The sequence below is a fragment of the Ranitomeya variabilis genome, chromosome 3 (assembly GCF_051348905.1).
Source record: "Ranitomeya variabilis isolate aRanVar5 chromosome 3, aRanVar5.hap1, whole genome shotgun sequence".
In the NCBI taxonomy this organism is placed as follows: Eukaryota; Metazoa; Chordata; class Amphibia; order Anura; family Dendrobatidae; genus Ranitomeya; species Ranitomeya variabilis.
This window is the reverse complement of record NC_135234.1, coordinates 264001388-264022873: the sequence shown is the minus strand read 5'-3', so window position 1 is coordinate 264022873 and position 21486 is coordinate 264001388. Positions and strand designations below refer to the sequence as shown.

The 21486-nt window shown below is 41.1% G+C and overlaps 1 protein-coding gene across 3 annotated transcripts in view; it reads right to left on the bottom strand.

Moving 5' to 3' along the window:
* The window catches only part of PRELP (proline and arginine rich end leucine rich repeat protein), a 210793-nt gene that overhangs the window by 113307 nt on the left and 76000 nt on the right, over positions 1 to 21486 (bottom strand). The window lies entirely within an intron of this gene.

Here is a 21486-nt window from a genome sequence, read left to right as displayed (position 1 = left end):
AATAAATCTTATTTTTTAGTCCATTTTTTTAACTTTCTTTTTGTACAGTAAAGATTGACGTGTCGAATGTCTAGCTCTATTGTAAGATCTCTTAACCACCCTTCTGCTGTATCCCCTTTCACGAAATCTCTGCGACAGATCTTGTGCATTGCGATTGAATTCATCATCATTTGAGCAGATCCTGCGAAGACGAAGAAACTGGCCAATGGGGATGGAATCAATCAGAGGCTTTGGATGGGCGGAGGAGGCGTGTAGCAACATGTTAGTAGAAGTTTCCTTTCTAAAGATTGTTGTCTGTAAGGTATTATCCAAATCCCTCCACACTTTAACATCAAGAAAATCAACCATGTCAACATCACAATGATAGGTAATATGAATATTCCTATCATTTCGGTTGATCTCTTCCATGAACTCCTTTAATTGTATCGAATTCCCCTGCCAGAAAAGGAAAATATCGTCGATGTACCGCACCCAGAAGGGGATGCGGTCCATCAACGCACCACGATCTGACAGGGGGAGGTCCCTCTCCCACAGCCTCAGGAACAAGTTGGCGTAGGCCGGGGAAAAAGAAGCCCCCATGGCTGTGCCCTGGAGCTGCAGGAAGAAGGACCCCTTAAAGGTAAAAAAAATTATGGGTGAGGGAAAATTCAAGTAGTTCAAGAATCAAATTAACAATCTCTAGTGGTAAGTTTGTAAGTGGTTTGTAAGTAGTGGTTTATAATAAAATTAAGATCTTTACTGAGAAAATTTGTAGAAAAAGGAGTAATATCTAAAAAACATGCTGAGAGTTTATTGCCAGATTTCCCACAATATCCATACTGGTATAGCATACCACAAATGCACAAGTGCATGAAAGAGCCGCCCGGACGTCCTATAATCTCCGGTATAAATTCGATAACAGAATCGCTTTCTCACTATATAGATTGGTTATTAAAACCATTATTACCAACAATTCCATCATATATTAAAGATTCTGGAGACTTGGTATTAGCTCTGAAAGATATTGACTGGCAATGCACTTTTGCACTGACATCAATAGATGTAGTGAATTTATATACCCGTATTCCCCAAATTAGAGGTATACAAGCGATTCAAAAAATTCTTCAAAGCAGGGATGTTGACCCTGAGATAATCTCCTTTATTATAGAGGGTTTAGAATTCATCCTTTCTCATAATTCTTTCAAATTTATGGATAAATGGTACAAACAATTAGTAGGGACAGCAATGGGTAAGCCCACTGCATGCACGTATGCAAATTTGTTCCTAGCAGTCTTTGAAGACTCATACGTTACTAAAACAAATAACCCCTTCCTTAAACATATTTGTCTTTTCACAAGATTTGTGGACAATATTTTCATAATTTGGGATGGTAGTGAATTAGAATGTAATAATTTTGTTGAATATCTGAATTTATGTAACGTAGACAACATGCAGTTTACATCCTGCTATGGAGCCAACAGTCTAGAGTATCTTGATGTGAAAATAGAAATCATAGAAGGTGCGATAATAACAAAGGTTTTTAAAAAACCATCCGCAACTAACAGTTTGCTGCATTTCGATAGTGCACACCCAATACATACCAAGAGGGGACTTCCATTCAGTCAAATGGCCAGAGTACGGAAAATTAATAACAATAACAAAGTCTTTAATGAACAAATTGGTGAGTTAAAATCACGCTTTATGAACAGAGGTTATCCCCCACAAGTATTAAAGGAAGCAGAAAGCCGCATCGGTAATTTTTCACAAATAGATTTTTTGAAAAGAAAAAGAAAAACAGAATTTTCCCAAAAAGAAAATAGTGAAGAGAGATTCTCTTTTTGCTTCAAGCACAGTAATATGGATAATGTTGTGCACGCATCAATACGAAAAAACTGGCATGTGCTACAGTCAGACAAAGATCTGGCACATATACACACCAGCAAGCCTAAATTCGCGCATAAAAGAGCTCATAATTTGTCAGATATGCTAGTGCACAACAAAATCCTAGCACCTAAAAAAAACTGGTTGACTAATAATACCTCAGTGGGAAATTACAAATGCGGTAACTGCAGGTTCTGCCACCTTCACGTAACACATAATCCTATCCAGCTTGGCTCTATAAATCATAAGGTTCGAGATTTCATTTTCTGCAAAAGTAAATTTGTAGTTTATGTTTTGTTTTGTCCCTGTTTATATTTTTATATCGGTAAAACAATTAGACCGTTGGTGACAAGATTTAAAGAACATTATAATTCAATAAAAACCGGCAAAGGTTGCTTAAGACTAATTCAACACATGAAGGAGAGGCATAATTCTAATCCTGAGTTGTTAAAATTCGCTGGCATAGAGATTGTAAAAATCCCCCACAAGGAGGAGATCATAATAAGCTATTATTGCAAAAAGAAGCCAGATGTATTCTGAATACCAATGCGCAAGGTCCTATTGGACTAAATGATAGATTAGATATGTCGGTATTTTTATAGGATGTCCATTATACATGTCTGTAATGCAATGTTAAAAAAATAAGGGTCCGTATTAATATTAAAGGTTGTTAGTCTGCTTAGGAGAGATAATTACTTGGCACTATTGCACTTTCACTTGTTGTTTAAAAATTGTTTGTTTTGTATGTATTTGCATATACGTCCAAAACCCTTTAAAGGGAAATGACGTTTAGTAATTGATCCCCTGGACCCGTTGAAGCACACTCCGTGCGAAACGGCCGTCGTCCATGCTCCAACTCTGCACCCTCCTGTGAACCTGATGTCCTAACATGGATGTTTTAACCTGTACAAGTTATATCCAATAAAGAACACGAATATACACTGCAAAAGAAGGGTGAGTGCCGCATATTTTTTTTTCTTGATGATTACTCAGCTATGCGCCTGACTTGCAGAGCACCACAGACCCAGACAATTCGTGATAACTGCAGACCAGTTGTAAATGAATCCAAGCTCTAAAGAGTCTGTACTTCTCTTGTGCCGTCTATTTCATTTCTCTTCAATATTTGGAACTTGATATATATATATATATATATATATATATATATATATATATGTTTATATTTATATTTACTTCAGCCGCGATATATGTGAAAAGCCAGTAATTCAATTGCCGGCTTTTCATTTCTCCTGCCTAAACGCGACATGATATGAGACATGGTTTACATACAGTAAACCTTTATGAACTGCAGCCTGGGAACTTTTTCCCATGCTCGACGCATCACCGCGACTGAAGGTAACTATAGGTCATTGACCTACATTTCCTTCATTCCCCGGGGTTTACAGGCACGAGCGAGTGCTTTAGCACAGCTCCTGCCTGTAAAATATTTTAACCCCTTCAGATGGATTTACCTCGTGGGATGTGACAGATCATCTGAAGGTATGTATATTGTTGGTTTATTTTTTTGCAAAGCGAGGGTCTTCAGGTGGATTGAGAGAGTAATAAAATATTAAAACAACTGGTGTGTTTATTTCATTAAAATACTTTTTAATAATGTGTGTGTTTTTTTTAACCCTTTCATACAATTGGATTAATAATGGATAGGTGTCATAATTGACGCCTCTCCATTATTAATCTGGCTTAATGTCACCTTACAATAGCAAGGTGGCATTATCCCTTCATTACCCCATATCCCACCGCTACACGGGAGTGGGAAGAGAGTGGCCAAGTGCCAGAATAGGCGCATCTTTCAGATGTGCCTTTTCTGGGGTGGCTGGGGGCAGATGTTTGTAGCCAGGGGGGGGCCAATAACCATGGACCCTCTCTAGGCTATTAATATCTGCCCTCAGTCACTGGCTTTACCACTCTGGCAGAGAAAATTGTGCGGGAGCCCACGCCAATTTTTTCCGCGATTTAACCCTTAAATTTAATAGCTACAGCGCCGAAATTTTGCACATACACACTGCTAACATTAGTAGTGTGGAATATGCAAAAAAAAGGGGGATATGACATGGTTTACTGTATGTAAACCATGTCTCATATCATGTCGGGTTTAGGCAGGAGAAATGAAAAGCCGGCAATTGAATTACCGGCTTTTCACATATATCGCGCTGAAGTAAATATAAAAATATATAGATTTTCCTTTACCTTGCATTGGGTTTCGTGTTTCGGCCGATCCCCGACCCCGACTTTTCAAGAAGATCAGCCGATTTCACTCGACTCGACTTTTGAGAAAGTCGGGTTTCGTGAAACCCGACTCGACCTCAAAAAAGGAAAAGTCGCTCAACCCTACAGACTACAGAACATTTGTAAATTCTGCTAATAAACATAATATGCAATGGGGGCTGAATAAGTTTAATTGAAACTGTATATACATACTTTAGAGCAATCAGGATGGGTAATGTGCACAGCGCTGTAAGAGTACAGTAGAGCAAGCAAATACATTTTTGCTATTCTGGTCTATCTTTACTTTTGTGGCCATCATTCTTGGCGTCGCATCCTGAGCACCTCATTGTAGGGCCTAGCTAGCACAAGAGGCTTCCAGGATGCTGTCCACAGAAGTGAAGACTGCCCTGGTCCGACTACCACTGAGGACTGGACAACATGCCAGGCCATGGCAGTGAGAATCACTTTGATTTACTATATAGTACAGAGAAAGAATAATAATATAATTACAGAAGATATTAAAGATGGAAAAAGTAAAATACGTAATGCAGTGATGTCATAGTACAGGGATACAGCAACATAACAATTCTAAGATATTACAGAATAGGGGTAGCAATGTAATATCATAGTAAAAGGATAGTCACAACACAGGAAAAAAGCAAATAGCAGTCTATCTACTATTAGAAGAACACAGCACTCCAATTCAAGCCAGAAATATGGCCTACATTTACCAATCTATTTGTACATTTTTGGACAAATTTTATTCTTATTTGCTGTGATACATTTATTAACTGTTTGGGCCAGAATGGAGAATCATTTTCACCATGCATGCGAGAGAAAAACTTCTGTTTGATGTAGACAGATCTCAAATGAAGAAAAGAAAGTCTGGGATATAACAACTGTCATTATGTTAGCCAGTGTAAATCTTGTTAGCAGTGATATATACTGGGACAGATTTATGGAAGAAGGCAAATAGAGTCAAAAATCTGTCTCAACTTAGGTCAATAAATTAGCCTAGCTTTAATTAACTTTAGCTAAAAGCATGCCACTTTTGGTAAATGTGGGCTTATATGTTTTATTAAGCCATGTAGCAGCTTTTTTTCTCAAACTAAAGAGTTGAGGCAGGAAATCTTTCAAAAAAGATTGTGCACCCACACTAATGGTATGTGAGAACTGAGAGTTTTTTGCCTTATTTTTGGAGCAGAAATTGAATGGAAACTGCAGAAGAGTTTTGAGCTTTTGAAGACTGTTTGGAGAGTTTCTGCTTTAAAAACTACTTAAAAAAAACTCAATGTGAAAGTTCCCTAATTTGGATTTTCAAAGTTAGTACACCAGCCTAATCAGGTGTAAAGGATCTTTTAAAAATAAGTACTCCCTCAAAAAAATGTTATTACCCTTCTAAATATGCCTGTTATGTAGTGAAGGTGCATTAAAATACTTGGAGTTATGGCTTGTTTCCACTTGCGAGAAACACGTCTGTGTCTCGCATGTGAAAACCAAGCTCTGGCGCGGGCACTTTGGAGTGGAGCGTGCGGCTCCATGTGTCGCTATGCGGTCGCACGCTCCGCTCTGGAGTGCCGGCGCCAGAGCTTGGTTTTCACATGCGAGACATGGACGTGTTTCTTGCAAATGGAAACAAGCCCTAAATGAGACACTAGCGCTAGACACGATAAAAAAATACCCAGCTGCCTAGTTTGTTAACCAACTACCACTAGTGTTGAGCATTCCGATACCGCAAGTATCGGGTATCGGCCGATATTTGCGGTATCGGAATTTCGATACCGAGTTCCGATATTTTTGCGATATCGGGAATCGGGATCGGAATGCATATTCACGTGTAAAATAAAGAATAAAAATAAAAAATAGGGATATACTCACCCTCTGACGCGCCCTGGTTGTAACCGCTGCAACCGGCAGCCTCCGTTCCTAAGAATGAGCGAGTGAAGGACCTGCGATGACGTCGCGGTCTTGTGATTGGTCGCGTAACCGCTCACGTGACCGCTCACGCGACCAATCACAAGCCGCGACGTCATCGAAGGTCCTTCACTCGCTCATTCTTAGGAACGGAGGCTGCCGGTTGCAGCGGTTACAACCAGGGCTCGTCAGAGGGTGAGTATATCCCTATTTTTTATTTTTATTCTTTATTTTACACATGAATATGGATCCCAGGGCCTGAAGGAGAGTTTCCTCTCCTTCAGACCCTGGGAACCATCCAGGATCACTTCCGATATTTGTGTCCCATTGACTTGTATTGGTATCGGGTATCAGTATCGGCGATATCCGATATTTTTCAGATATCGGCCGATACAATCCGATACCGATACTTTCAAATATTGGAAGGTATCGCTCAACACTAACTACCACCCATTGCTTGAAAAGTGTATAAAAAGATAAAGAAGTCCAAATGGCGCTTCGGGCACATTAAGGTGTGCACATATAGTATAAGGTGAGACTGGTGTTCAGATTAGGTACCTAGTAGATAGTCGCATAAGTAATTGATCAGTAGAATGGTGTAACAGGTGTCATTCATGCATAATATATGTAAATATGTGTGAAAAGATAATCTTGGGAAAGGAAGGGATGTTTTTACCTGCTGTTAATTGACTGCGTAGAACATGCGTGAAGTTCGCTGTCTTTGGCATCAGAGAAAACTGACTTCACCCATCTCCCACAGAGTGACACAGCAGCCGGACTACTGCATCACAGCACTTCTCTCACTGCTCCCAAGGACTAAAGACGGCAAACTTTCTGTTGCTTGGAAGTAAAATAGTAGAGTCTAAGGTAGGTAAAACTAGTCACCTTCTCATTTATAGTCTTCCCATATATGTCCTCAACAGGTTAGTCTGTAACTATTATATACTATTGCAATTTGTAGAATGCCATCTGCTTACCCATGCTTGTAAGAGATGGTGACATGTGCTTCTTTAGAGGGATCAAGTGCCCCAGTCCAGAAGAACTTTCATAACTTCTACGTTTTCTATTCATACTGATTCCAAGGGCCTTCCCGGGAGCCCAATACATGAGTAGTGATGTTGTTCCATTACTGCAGCCTTGTTGTACATTATGTTGTGATGTTTGTTAGATCGCTTACAACTTTATATCTCATTCAGAACCTGAGATTGCAAGTGATTTAATGATAATGCCACAACTTCCTTACAGATTGCAGGTTACTTTAAGGGTACCGTCACACAGTGCCATTTTCATCGCTACGACGGCACGATCCGTGACGTTGCAGCGTCGTATGATTATCGCTCCAGCATCGTAGACTGCGGTCACACTTTGCAATCACGGCGCTGGAGCGATGCCGAAGTCCCCGGTTAACCAGGGTAAACATCGGGTTACTAAGCGCAGGGCCGCGCTTAGTAACCCGATGTTTACCGTGGTTACCAGCGTAAACGTAAAAAAAAAAAACAGTACATACTTACCCTCCGGTGTCTGTCCCCCGGCGTTCTGCTTCTCTGCACTGTGTAAGCACCATAGCCGGAAAGCAGAGCGGTGACGTCACCGCTGTGCTCGCTTTCCGGCCGGCAGGCGCTCACAGTGCAGAGAAGCTGAGACGCCGGAGGACAGACACCGGAATGTGAGTATGTACTGTTTGGTTTTTTTTACGTTTACGCTGGTAACCACGGTAAACATCGGGTTACTAAGCGCGGCCCTGCGCTTAGTTACCCGATGTTTACCCTGGTTACAAGCGAACACATCGCTGGATCGGTGTCACACACAACGATCCAGCGATGTCAGCGGGTGATCAAGCGACGAAAGAAAGTTCCAAACCATCTGCTACGACGTATGATTCTCAGCAGGGTCCCTGATCGCTGCTGCGTGTCAGACACTGCGATATCGTAACGATATCGCTAGAACGTCACGAATCTTACCGTCGTAGCGATGAAAATGGCACTGTGTGACGGTACCCTAAGTCACTATGCAGTCCAAGCTATATGGAAACTACAGATTTTGTAGGTCTTTCTCTTACCAGCACTTATGCCTTCAGTGTTATCTAATGTTAATTGATAAGACAGCCTTTGATTCATTACAAGTTGGTCTATTTATTGACGGCTGAGAATTCCAACCCCCAGAGCTTCTCTTCTGCTTAGGTTGATGTCATTCTGCATTATGTACTCATCAATTCATTAAAATGCTTTCAGGAGTACAAGGACAGGACCTATGTGATAAGACGGGGCCTCCAGTAGTGGACATTCATAACTAGAAGATATACAATTTTCAGGGTGATCTTGAAGCACATTATGTAATTGTGTGACAATTTAATTCATACATTTGCACTGTGACTGCTAATAATATTCAGTTTCTGTTCAGTCACATGAACACATGTATGCGATTTGCACGTTGAAAAGCAGAAGAGAGTCTAGTTGCAAATTCCAGATATTGCATATCCCACCTGGATAGGGAATATCAGAGAATTGTGACAGTGTTAGAATCGTGCACTGTCGCAATTTGTCAGTTTGCAGTCAATTTTAGTTTCTTTTAAGACTTGGATAAACCCTTTAAAAGGAATCTGTCACCAAGTTTTTACCACCTAATCTGAAAGCAGCATAATATAGATACAGAGAGCCTGATCACAGCGATGTGTTACTTACGAGGCTGATTGCTGTAGTTTTGATAAAATTACTATTGAGTCCACAGAATATCACTAGAGGTCTGTCATAAATGTGGACAGATAATTGAAGTGGATTATCTGATGGAGAGCAGACATAAAGTCTGTACAACAGGCTAGGAGGTGAGACTTTTCTCCCCTGTGTGGATAACTCTTCCTATCTTCAAAAGCAACACAGGGTAATGATATCAGATGCTTTGGCACTGGAAAACTAGTTGTGAATATTGTTTTTTTTGTGACAGGCATAGGTTCTATAGTTATGGGAGATATTTAAGGCATTGTGGGTCTGGGACAAATGCAATGTATAAACTTGCATTGCAGTGCGGCCTGCAAATCAGCCCCGATTAATATTAGCCATTTTGATAACGTTGTGTAAGTCATGTTTTTTTTGCTTATCCTTTTTATTTTCTATGATCATATATACTGCATTGTTTTGTCCCCTTTTGTATATTTTTATAAACACTGCCTACTTTTTGGATTAAATATTTAAAATTTAATAACTCTGTTCCTCTTGCTCTATAAACCACACCGCTGAAGCCTTATGAGTCCATAAGTTACCAGGAACAGGCGTTCAATCGGCCAATTGATGATCGCAGCTAATTTTTTCTTTGGTTATTGTGGAGCTTGGTGGTGACTGTACAACAGTGAATATACAGCTCTGGCAAAAATTAAGAGACCACTGCAAAATGTTCAGTTTGTCTGATTTTTCTCTTTATAGGTATATTTTTGAGTTAAATGTAAATTGTTCTTTTATTCTATAAACTTCTGACAACATGTCTCCAAATTTCCAAGCAATACATTTTGTATTTTTTTTCTGAAAAGGAGAAATGGTGAAAGTTAAAAAAACCCAGTGCTTTCAGACCTCAAATAATGCAAAGAAAACAGGTTCATAATCATTTAGAAACAACAATAGTAATGTTTTAACTCAGGAAGAGTTCAGAAATCAATATTTTGTGGAATAACCATGATTTTTAATCACAGCTTTCATGCGTCTTGGCATGCTTTCCACCAGTCTTTCACACTGCATCTGGCGCAAAAATGTAAGCAGTTCTTTGTTTGATGGCTTGTGACTATCCATCTTCGATGTGGTGGTCTCTTAATTTTTGCCAGAGTTATATATATATATATATATATATATATATATATATATATATATATATATATCTGTGTGTTTTCATCGGATGTGTATGTACTATGCATTCACTGTCACTAAAAACTTGTACGGTTCCTGTGAGCATTCTGTGCAGTGTTTTGAGAATTGGACTTGCAACTGTACACCCCCTCTTGCATTTCTGTCATACCATTTGTTTGGCAATCATGGCTGCTATTGTCTAAGGTCTAATACAACCTGCAAAAGTAGGAGGTTCTTTCTGCCATCTGTATGATTGAACCGTTCTCTTTTCATTGAGGGTGTTCGCCGATCTTTGCCGATGGCCCAGGATTTCCTTCACTGGGTGCTGGGAGAGGGTCGAGGGAAGTGGGAGTGTTTCCCCACAAATGTTTTATTTCGGACCGATCTGTGATGGTTGGTTGCTCAATATGTTCCTGACAATCCTCCCAGAACTGTTGCTTCATGTAATCTAAATATTGATAATGTGGATGTCAATGTTGTACATGCTGGTGTTTTTTGTTGTAAAGAAGAATTCAGTCACGCTGTAGGGTGATGTTGTTAAGGATCTCCTACAAGGAGTAGGAATCAGTGCTAAGGGAGATGGGGACAAACATGAAGACCACAAGGAAGGTGGTCACGTGCAGCTGACCAGTGTCATGACAGATCTAATAGCTGCCCCATGATTAGTACCGATCCTCAAATATTACAGGATGATGGGATATTGTTACCCACTGCCTATTAGAATGGTGGGAAAGTGTTGCTGGCAGCCTGTCAAGATGGTGGGAATGTGTTACCCACTGCTTGTTAGGAGGATGGGAAAGTGTTACCCACAGCCTGTCAGGGTGTATTATTCCCAGTGTGTCAGGATGGTTTGAAAGCTTTGTCCTCAGCCTGAATATACAGTGACATGTAGAAGTGTGGGCATTCCTGGTCAAAATTACTGTTATTGTGAACAGTTAAGCAAGATGAAGATGAAATGATCTTTAAAAGGCCTAAAGTTAAAGATGACACATTTCCTTTGTATTTTAGACAAAAAATACAGTATATAAATACTTTCATCTGTTACATTTTAAAATTACAGAAAGGAAAATGGGCTGATGTAAAAGTTTGGGCACCCTGCCTGGCTAGTAGCTAGAAGCCCTTTTTAAAGTATCAAAGTATTACTTTTTAAAGTATCAAAGCTTGTAAACACTTTTCGTAGCCAGGCAAGAGTCTTTCACTTCTTGTTTGAGGGATTTTCATTGATTCTTCCTTGGAAAATTCTTCCAATTCTGTAAGATTCCCATGTTCTCTTGCATGCACTGCTATTTTGAGGTCTAGCCCCAGATTTTCAATGATGTTCAGATCAGAGGACCATGAGGGCCATTCTGATCAGGGAACCATGAGGGTCATTGTGTAACCTTCAGCTTTCACCATTTGAAATAGTCTATTCTGGATTTTGATGTGCATTTAGGATCATTATCCATTTGTAGATTTCTTTTTATTTACAGATGGTGTTATGTTTGCATCAAGAATTTGTTGAAATTTCATTGAATCCATTCTTCCCTCTAGCTGTGAAATGTTCCCCGTGCCATTGGCTGCAACACAAACCCAGAGCATGATTGATCCACTCCTATGCTTAATGGTTGGCGAGATTTTCTTTTCCTGAAATACTGTGCCCTTTTTTCTCCACACATACTGTACCTTTGATCATTGTGGCCAAAGAGTTCTATTTTAACCTCATCAGTCCACAAGACTTGTTTCCAAAATGCATCAGGCTTGTTTAGATGTTCTTTTGCATACTTCCGACTCTGAATTTTATTGTGAAGATGCAGGAGAAGTTTTCTTATGATGACATGTTCATGAAGATCATATTTGTGCAGGTGTCTCTGAACAGTATAAAAAAAAGTACCACAACTCCAGAGTGTGTTAATTCTTTCTGAAGCTTTTTGCAGTCAAGTGGGGGTTCTGATTTGCCTCTCTAGCAATCCTACGAGCAACTGTCACTGACATTTTGCTTGGTCTTTCAGACCTTATCTTGGCCTTCATAATTCCTGTTAACTGCCATTTCTTAATTACACTTCAAACTGAGAAAAGGGCAACTAGAAAATGCTTTGCAATCGTCTTTTAGCCTTCTCCTGCTTTGTGGGCCTCCACCATTTTCATTTTCAGAGTGTTAGGTAGGGTTGCTGTTTTCGTACAAGGTTAGAAGAGGCTTGGTTTTTATAATGCTTGGAAATTTGCATCACCTGGCTTTTCCTAATGATGGTACTGAACAAGACATAACCCTAATAGGCTAGTTATGGTCTAGATGCCCAAACTTTTGCATTGCCCCATTTTCCTTTTTGTAATTTTTGAAATGAAAAAAATTACAATGTACATTATTGTTGCCTAAAATACAAAGGAAATGTGTCATCTTTAATTTTAGGCTTTTTAGATATAATTTCATCTACAACTTGCTTAACTGTTCACAGTAACACCAATTTTCACCAGAGGTACTCAAACTTTTACATGTCACTGTACAGTATATACCAGGGTGGGGAACATATACAGTTGTACTCAAAAGTTTATATACTCAGGCAGAATTTTTGCTTTCTTGGCCTTTTTTCAGAGATATGAATAATAACAACAAAACTTTTTCTCCACTCATGGTTAGTGGTTGGGTGAAGCGATTTATTGTCAAACTACTGTGTTTTCTCTTTTGTAAATCATAATGACAACTCAAAACATCCAAATGACCCTGATGAAAAGTTCACATACCCTGGCGATTTTGGTCTGATAACATATACACAAATGGGTTTGAATGGCTACTAATGGTACCATCCTCACCTGTGACATGTTTGCTTCTAATCAGTGTGTGTGCATAAAAGCTGAGTGAGTTTTTGGGATCCAGAGAGACTCTTGCATGTTTCATGCAGCCACTGACGTTTCTGGATTGTGAGTCATGGGGAAAGCAAAAGAATTGTCAATGGATCTATGGAAAAACGTAGATGAGCTTTAAAAAATGGAAAAGGAATACAAAAAAGATATCCAAGGAATTGATAATGCCAGTCAGCAGCGTTCAAATTGTGATTAATCAGGGGCTCTGTAAAAACAAAACCATGGTCAGGTAAACCAACAAAAATGTCATCCACAACTGCCAGGAAAATTTTTCAGGATGCAAAGAAAAACCCACAAATAACATCAGCTGAAATACAGGACTCTCTGAAAACTAGCGGTGTGGCTGTTTCAAGCTGCACAATAAGGAGACACTTGAAGAAAAATGGACTGCACGGACGAGTCAACAGAAGAAAGCCATAACTGCACAAATGCCACAAAGTATCTCACCTACAATACGCAAATCAGCACAGAGACAAGCCTCAAAACTTTTGAAACAAGGTAATTTGGAGTGATGAGAACAAAATTGAACTTTTTGGCCACAACCATAAACATTACATTTGTAGAGAGGTCAACAAGGCCTATGATGAAAGGAACACCATTCCTACTGTAAAGCATGGAGGTGGATCGCTGATATTTTGGGGATGTGTGAGCTACAAAGGCACAGGAAACTTGTTCAAAGTTGAAGGAAAGATGAATGCTGCATGCTAGCAGCAAATACTGGAGGCAAATTTGCACTCATCAGCCCAGAAGCTGTGCATGGGATGTACTTGGATGTTCCAACATGACAAAAATCCAAAACACAAGGCCAAGTCAACCTGTCAATGGCTGCAGCAGAACAAAGTGAAGGTTCTGAAGTGGCCATCTCTGTCTCCTGACCTCAATATCATTGAGCCACTTTGGGGAGATCTCAAGCACGCAGTTAATGTTAGACAGCCCAGGAATTTACAGGAACTGGAGGCTTTTTGAAATCAGTGACCACCTTGATATATTCTTATAATTCATACACATTCAGAATATGTCTGAACATGTCCAAGCTCTGCTAAGTCATTCTGCTGACAAGTGATTATCAATTAGAATTGCTGACAAAGTTAGGCCTAATCAGATAGAACCTTACCCCTGTACGTGTCTAACCCCAAGTTACCTCTTATGTAAGGATCACCTGATGAATTAAGAATGATTTCATATGTAATAAACAGTTGATTTGTGCTCAAACATAATGTATACGCCTACTCAAAAGTGTATATAACTGACGGTCCGGAATTATTAAATTTATGGCATTGCAACAGATTCACATCTGTCTCTGTCCATCATTTCTCTGGAGAACCCACACATCTGACAGCTATCCAATATTCCTGAGGGTCTGACTTGCAGACCACTCTAACATTTCTGGCGTCCCTGGGTGGGCGGCCACAACGGAAGATCACCAATATCTGACGCCCGGCAAACCGCAAACCTGAGACCAAGGACACACACACAATCCGCGGAAAGGTAAGAACCATTAGCTTCTTACAAAATCTCTCTGTGTCTCCATCTGTCTCATAATCTGCAACCGAGCTCTAGGTATGTTATAGTCAGATCTTTCTACATGGCCACCCATATTGTTTGGCAAAGAACCATAGAATATCCAAGTGATATTTGAAAGGCATATTGAATTGGTCAACTTTATGTGCTGCTATATCTGTTATATGTCTTGTTATATGTCTAGCATATGACTGATGAGTGAGTGACTGTGTGATTCACCCTTGAGGAGATGTCCTCTTGGGGAGTGAGAGAGATACAGTGTAAAAAGCCGGTTGAATCGGGATAGGGCCTCTGCAGTTCCCTCCAGCAACCCTCCGGTGCACTCTGGGTCAGAGGTCACTGTTACGTCTGTCTGTCTTGCGCACGCATAAAAAAAACTGCCCCCAGATGGTGCTAATAGATCTGCTTTTAGCTAGTTTTGTTCTCTGGTTAATATATAGGGTTTCTGTGTATGCCATATTAAGTCTGAAGGAGGTGCCCTTAGATAGACCAGGAGGCCTGAGTGGGATTAGTGAGTGACACTGCGGCGGTCACAAGGGCCAAATCACTAATCATTATCCCCGCAGTCCACATGCCTATTGGCTGAGTATTTAGCATAGGTTACGAAATGAGAGGAGAAGGGGAATTACATTTTTACACACCTGAACTGTGAGAACAGTGTAGGTTACGCAAGTGTAGATAGTTAGGGCGCTATAGACAGCCAAAAAGAGAAGAGGCCGTGAGAAGTGGGCACCATATAGGCTACACATATTAGAACAGTGAGTTGTCAGCATAACCAGAGAACACAGGAGAGGTGAAGGCAGATAACAGAGAACACTAGAGAATGCAGATGTGATATCAGGCAGTAAGGAGGGGCAGGTCATAGTACACAGATAGGGGAGCACAGTGAGTCAGGTAGCTGGAAAAGGAATTAGTGTTACCTGAGTGAATAAATGTGTATGTCAGAGAGTGATTGATATATGAGACTCTGCTTGACTTTGCATGCCGCGTGTGTATGATATGAGAATTTAAGAATAAAAATCCTGCTTGTATAAGGGAGTCCAATAAGGTGTGATCCTTGGTCAACTGGTACCAGGATAAAACAAAGGAACGCTAATAGTAAACCACATAGCCACACGTGTATGAATGAGATAAGCTGAAACCAAATATTTGTTACCTTTCTAACTGATATTTGGGGAAGCCGTAAGTGAAACAACTGTGCTGAATGCTCTGCAGAGTGTATCAGACTCCAGACTGTCAGGTTTTTCATGCCAAGTGTATATGTGTTGAAAGCAGAGCTCCTTTCTAACACATAAATACGTATATATAGGTTTTGATGTTTTTTGCTATATGGAAAATAGTATCAAAGATTGTGAACATTAAATACGTTAATCTATATTGTCCTGAAGGTTTTGCTTTTGTTTTTCTGGGACTTTTTGTATTTGCATGGTGTCTAGGGATTAGAATTACTTGGAATATTATAAAAAGCCGACCCCCCGCACATATTCTGTAAATGTCGTGCCCTGATTGTAAAGTGAGGCTGATGTTGGCCATCTCACCAGAAGGGTGGAGAATTGTGAAAACCGTGCATCCCGGCTATAGCCAAGAGAACACTGGGTTTGGACCTCTGTCAGAAAGATTTCCTGAGTTGAAAGCGTTCCAACTTAACATTCATGGGACCATTCTGTGGACCCCTGGAACCTTGCTGAGTTACATAGAGGACAATAATCTCTGGTATCCCAGAGACATACCATTCAGGTGCCCCCTGAACAGAGGGAGACCAGAAGATTATATCCAGGTTGCAAAACACTTTGCTTTTCTCTTTGGGTTTGAAATGTAGAACTGGTTGTTTCTGTCACACGGACAGATCAATAGAGCGTAATGTCATGTCAATTTAGAATGTAAAAGCATGTTGATAAGTGAAATCAAATGTATGGTTGGTAAAGAAATGTTCACTGTAGGCTGATAACAGATATTGTTGAAAGAAACTGAAAGTGTCTTGAAAGCAAGAACTCCGAGAGTAATAAAAAGCGTCTAAGATAAGACAGCCCAGCAATGTACAAAAACTTGGCAATCTGCGAACTGTCAAAAATTTGCACATACGGTCTATATACCAAGTACATGCTACCCTATAAACAACATTTTCTGTTTTTGCTTAGTTGATAAGTTGTTGAAGTTTCAAAATTTTGGCTACGTGCCAGAAAACTTTTTTTTTCTCTTTTCTTGGTCTTTGAATCCAGCTACTCTCCCACACTGAGGTAGTGGATTCAAAAGGGGGGAGGAGTACTGGTAAACCACTGTTTTTGTAAATTGTACAGCCATTATGGCTCAAGAAGAAATTGCAGATTTATCACATGTCTCTCGTGTACCTCTCATTAATCCAGATGTTGAGCTTTTTGTAGATGGTGGAAGGAGCATCGGAAAGGACGGACGGCTCTATGCTGGGTATACAGTGATCACACAGCATGAGGTAATAAAAGCAGAAATGCTCCCTCCTCACATGTCCACAAAAGAGGTGGAGCTGGTGGCGCTCATTGAGGTGCTTAGAGGGGCAAAAGGGAAACAATACAACTTCAGGATATCTTTTGGGAGTGACCCATGGTTTTGGCCCCGTATGGAGGGCAAGAGGTTTTTTTTACAGACGCAGGTACTCCTGTCAAACACTGGCACCTCGTTAAGCAGGTGATGGATTCACTACTGCTCCCGAAAGAGGTTGTCATGGTTGAGGTAAGGACACACAGGAAGTTCTCTACCAACAAGGCACGAGGCACGAGCAAGGAGGACCAAGCAGACAAGGAAGCTGCAAGAAAGCACAGGCGACACGAGACCCCTGGGGCACCTCTACGGACCATGGTAAGCAAGGAGTATAACCAGTTGACCCTAAGTATCTTGCAGGCTCCGACTCGGGAATCCACCGGGAAGGAGTCGAAGGTCTGGTCGCAGAGTGGTACCCGGGACCATGCAGGTTTGTGGAAGGTGGGACAGCGGTTGTGTCTGCCAAGATCTTTGTGCTCTGTGATGACCCAAGTGGCTCACAACCCAATGCACCGGTCCAAGGATATATGTGCCATGGTAGATGAGAGGGTCACTCACAATTTCATAATGCTCCCTTTTGGATTTTACTCAGGCATGTACCCCATTGCACAACACAGGTAGTATAGGCAATTCACCACAGACACATGCCCAGGCCTCTCTACCCATTTCAATGACTGCAAACTGACTTCATACAACTACGACCAGGTAGGAATGTATGTGCTCGTGTGTGTTGATCTCTTCCCAGGGTGACCGGAAGCCTTCCAGATGCCAAAAAGCTACGACAGCAGGGAGGTAATATAAAATGTTATACAACTGAGGCCACACAGGGAAAATGTCCCCTTCTCAGGCAACCACATAGCTGTGTCCAGAGCCTCAGGGAGAGACTGTTGCTTATGCATGAATAAGTTTCTGATTCTGTTCCAGGAGGTTGGGTAGTAATCCAAAGACATGCAAGGAGACCACTGGAGCTGGAATCTCGTGGTTCTCTCACCACAGCTACACCTGTACCGCTTGAGGGAGACCCTGCTTGGAATTATGCAAGCCAGTGTATGGTTTGGAAGTGGAAGAATGTTAATCCTGCTCCTGATAATGTTGACAGCCTCACCTCAAGAAGGAAGAATACCTATGCTAACTACAGATGCCTCAGGGATACCAACAATGTGGTTTGACGTGTCTGAGAAATCTGTCACTTTTAGATTTGACTTTTGTAAGATAGTGAAATGTTAATGGAATCTTAAATTTGGGAGAAAGAGCAGTAACCCTAGTTATAAATTTTTAACGACAATTGAAGGGGCTGTGGTATATATCTGTGTAACCAGGCCAGGGAATGAGAACTGTGCTTCATGGTTTGATGCAGCTTGGAATACGGGAAACCCATGGGGATATGAGCCAGAGGAAGACAAGACTCGCCTTAGTGCATCAGGGAAGTCTCTTCTTCAGAGGATGTACGTCACAACAATGGGGGGCATATGGGACTGTAAAATAGAGGATCTCTCTCCCGGATCATCTTGCAACCCCCTCCTCGTGAATATAAATGAACCCTCTCCAGGAGATGAAAGCCTTTATGTACTGGGACTACATTCCCCAGGCAAAAGGGCTCAGTTGGGACAATTTTGGCTAAGGGCTTTCCCCCAGCAAGAAGGTGGGAATGAGGAAAGGGAGCCCCAAGAGACAACAGCGGTAGGAAGGCCAAAATTCAACATATTTAGGGAAGTGAGCTACGAGGAGAAGGTAGCCATAGAAACAGGCTATACTGAAAGGAATGAGTGGCTCATGTGGATGAGATTTACCGAAGGGCAGCATAATAAGTCTAACTGTATTGCATGCGCTACTGCCAGACCTCACTTAGGGACAATTCCTCTCAGGTCTTCAGAACCAGACCGAACAGACCTGCAATGCATTTTAGCCTTATACGATGCTGCATATGACCCCTCTGACAATGCTCTGTGTTATGCTCTTTCAGCTTTGTATCCACCTGTGAAAACTGATCAGGTACCTCCTAGAGTTTTTGCATATCCAGGAAATTACACCTGTTTCCAGAGGCAAGGGACGGGAACAGAAAAATCAGTATTAGTAGGAAACCTAACGTCAGAGTTCTGTGACACTGCAATTCCCATAGACCAAGATACGGGGGGCTTCAAAGCTAAATGGTTTCAGGGACAGACTGCAGCACGAAGTGATATATGGTGGTTATGTGGAGATATGCAACTTAGAGCCAGATTGCCAGCAGATTGGGTTGGCACCTGTATCCTAACACAGATACTCATGCCATTCCAGATAATCTCATCAGAAGAGATACAAAGGGGTAAACTGAATGCTGATGCTCCACGTAGAAATAAGAGATCGGCACCTGCTGGATCCTTTGATCCAAGGATTTACATAGACAGCATAGGGGTTCATAGAGGTGTACCAGATGAATATAAAGCTAGGAACCAGATTGCAGCAGGGTTTGAATCAGTTTTCTTCTGGTGGGTTACACTTAACAAGAATGTGGACTGGATAAATTACATATATTATAATCAGCAAAGGTTTATAAATTATACAAAAGATGCGATAAAAGAAATAGCAGAACAATTAGGCCCTACTTCCTTAATAATATGGCAAAATAGAATGGCTTTAGATATGTTGCTAGCAGAAAAAGGAGGTATTTGGAAAATGTTTCCCACTTACTTTTGTACTTTCATCCCAAACAACACAGCACCAGATGGGAGCATCACTAAAGCACTGGAGGGTGTCCAGTCTCCTCATCTCTCTCGCCGTCGTCACTGCAATACTTGTGGTCGCCGGATGCTGTTGCATACCTTGCTTTAGAGGGCTCCTCCAGAGACTGATTGATGCGTCCATTACTAAGACTATGTACATGCAAATGAAACCCCGCAATGATGATTATGAACATGATTGAGAATAGGATATGATTTCCCCATCCTATGGGGGATTCGGCCAAAGAATTGACAAGAAAGTCCGACATTGGCATTAGGCCAGTGGCAGCACCTGTGAGTTAGGGGTAGAGTCATATCTAATCTCAAAAGGGGGGACTGATGGGGAAATCAGGGACCACCTTTGTATATTCTTATAATTCATACACACATTCAGAATATGTCTGAACATGTCCAAGCTCTGCTAAGTCATTCTGCTGACAAGTGATTATCAATTAGAATTGCTGACAAAAGTTAGGCCTAATCAGATAGAACCTTACCCATGTACGTGTCTAACCCCAAGTTACCTCTTATGTAAGGATCACCTGATGAATTAAGAATGATTTCATATGTAATAAACAGTTGATTCACGCTCAAACATAATGTATACGCCTACTCAAAAGTGTATATAACTGAATTATTAAATTAACTCATTAAAAATTAAAACCAGCTCATAGGGCAGTGGCAACTGGGCTGACCGTATATCTAAACCTAGCACCACAAATAGCAGCAGCCGGGGAACGTGCCTACGTTGGTTCTAGACATCTTGCGCCAGCCGGAGAACTAACTAACCCTAGAAGGGAAAAGATAGACCTTTCTTGCCTCCAGAGAAAAGACCCCAAAAGTTGGATACAAGCCCCCAACAAATAATAACGGTGAGGTAAGGAGAAAAGACAAACGTACGAATGAACTAGATATTTAGCAAAGAGAGGCCCACTGACTAATAGCAGAATATAGTAAGATGACTTATACGGTCAGCAAAAACCCTATCAAAATTCCCACGCTGGATATTCAAGAACCCCCGAACCGTCTAACGGCCCGGGGGGAGAATACCAGCCCCCTAGAGCTTCCAGCAAAATCAGGAATCACATTTAGTACAAGCTGGACAAAAAATAAGAGCCATGCAAATAACCAAAAAACAAAGAAGCATGACTTAGCTTAATTTTGCAAGATCCAGGACCAGCAGACAGGAGCAAACAGAAAGGAACTGATTACAACGATGCCAGGCACCAGACTGAGAATTCAAGAAGTTTATATAGCAACACCCCTGGACTAACGACCCAGGTGGGTGCCAAAACTAAAGAAAGACAATCCCAGAGTCATATCACTAGTGACCACAAGAGGGAGCCAAAAAAGTCTAATTCACAACAGCCCACGTAGCATATAACACAGCCCACGTAGCATATAGCACAGCCACATAGTATATAGCACAGCCACATAGTATATAGCACAGCCCACATAGTATATAGCACAGCCACATAGTATATAACACAACCATGTAGTATATAACGCAGCCCACGTAGTATATAGCACAGCCACATAGCATATAGCACAGGCCACGTAGTATATAACACAGCCCACGTAGCATATAGCACAGCCCACGTAGCATATAGCACAGCCACGTAGTATAGAGCACAGCCACGTAGTATATAGCACAGCCCACGTAGTATATAGCACAGCCACGTAGCATATAGCACAGCCACGTAGGATATAGCACAGCCACGTAGAACATAGCACAGCCCATGTAGTATATAGCACAGCCCACGTAGTACAAAGCACACCTCACGCAGTATATAACACAGCCACGTAGTATATAACACAGCCACATAGTATATAACACAGAACATGTAGTATATAGCATAGCTCACACAGTATATAACACAGCAACGTAGTATATTGCACAGCCACGTAATATATTGCACAGCTACGTAGTATATAGCACAGCCCACGTAGTATATAGCAATGTGGGCACCATATCCCTGTTAAAAAAATAATTTAAATAAAATAGTTACATACTCACCTTCCGGTGGCCCCCGGATCCAGGCGAGGCGTTTAGCAATGCTCCTCGTGATGCTCCGGTCCCAAGAATG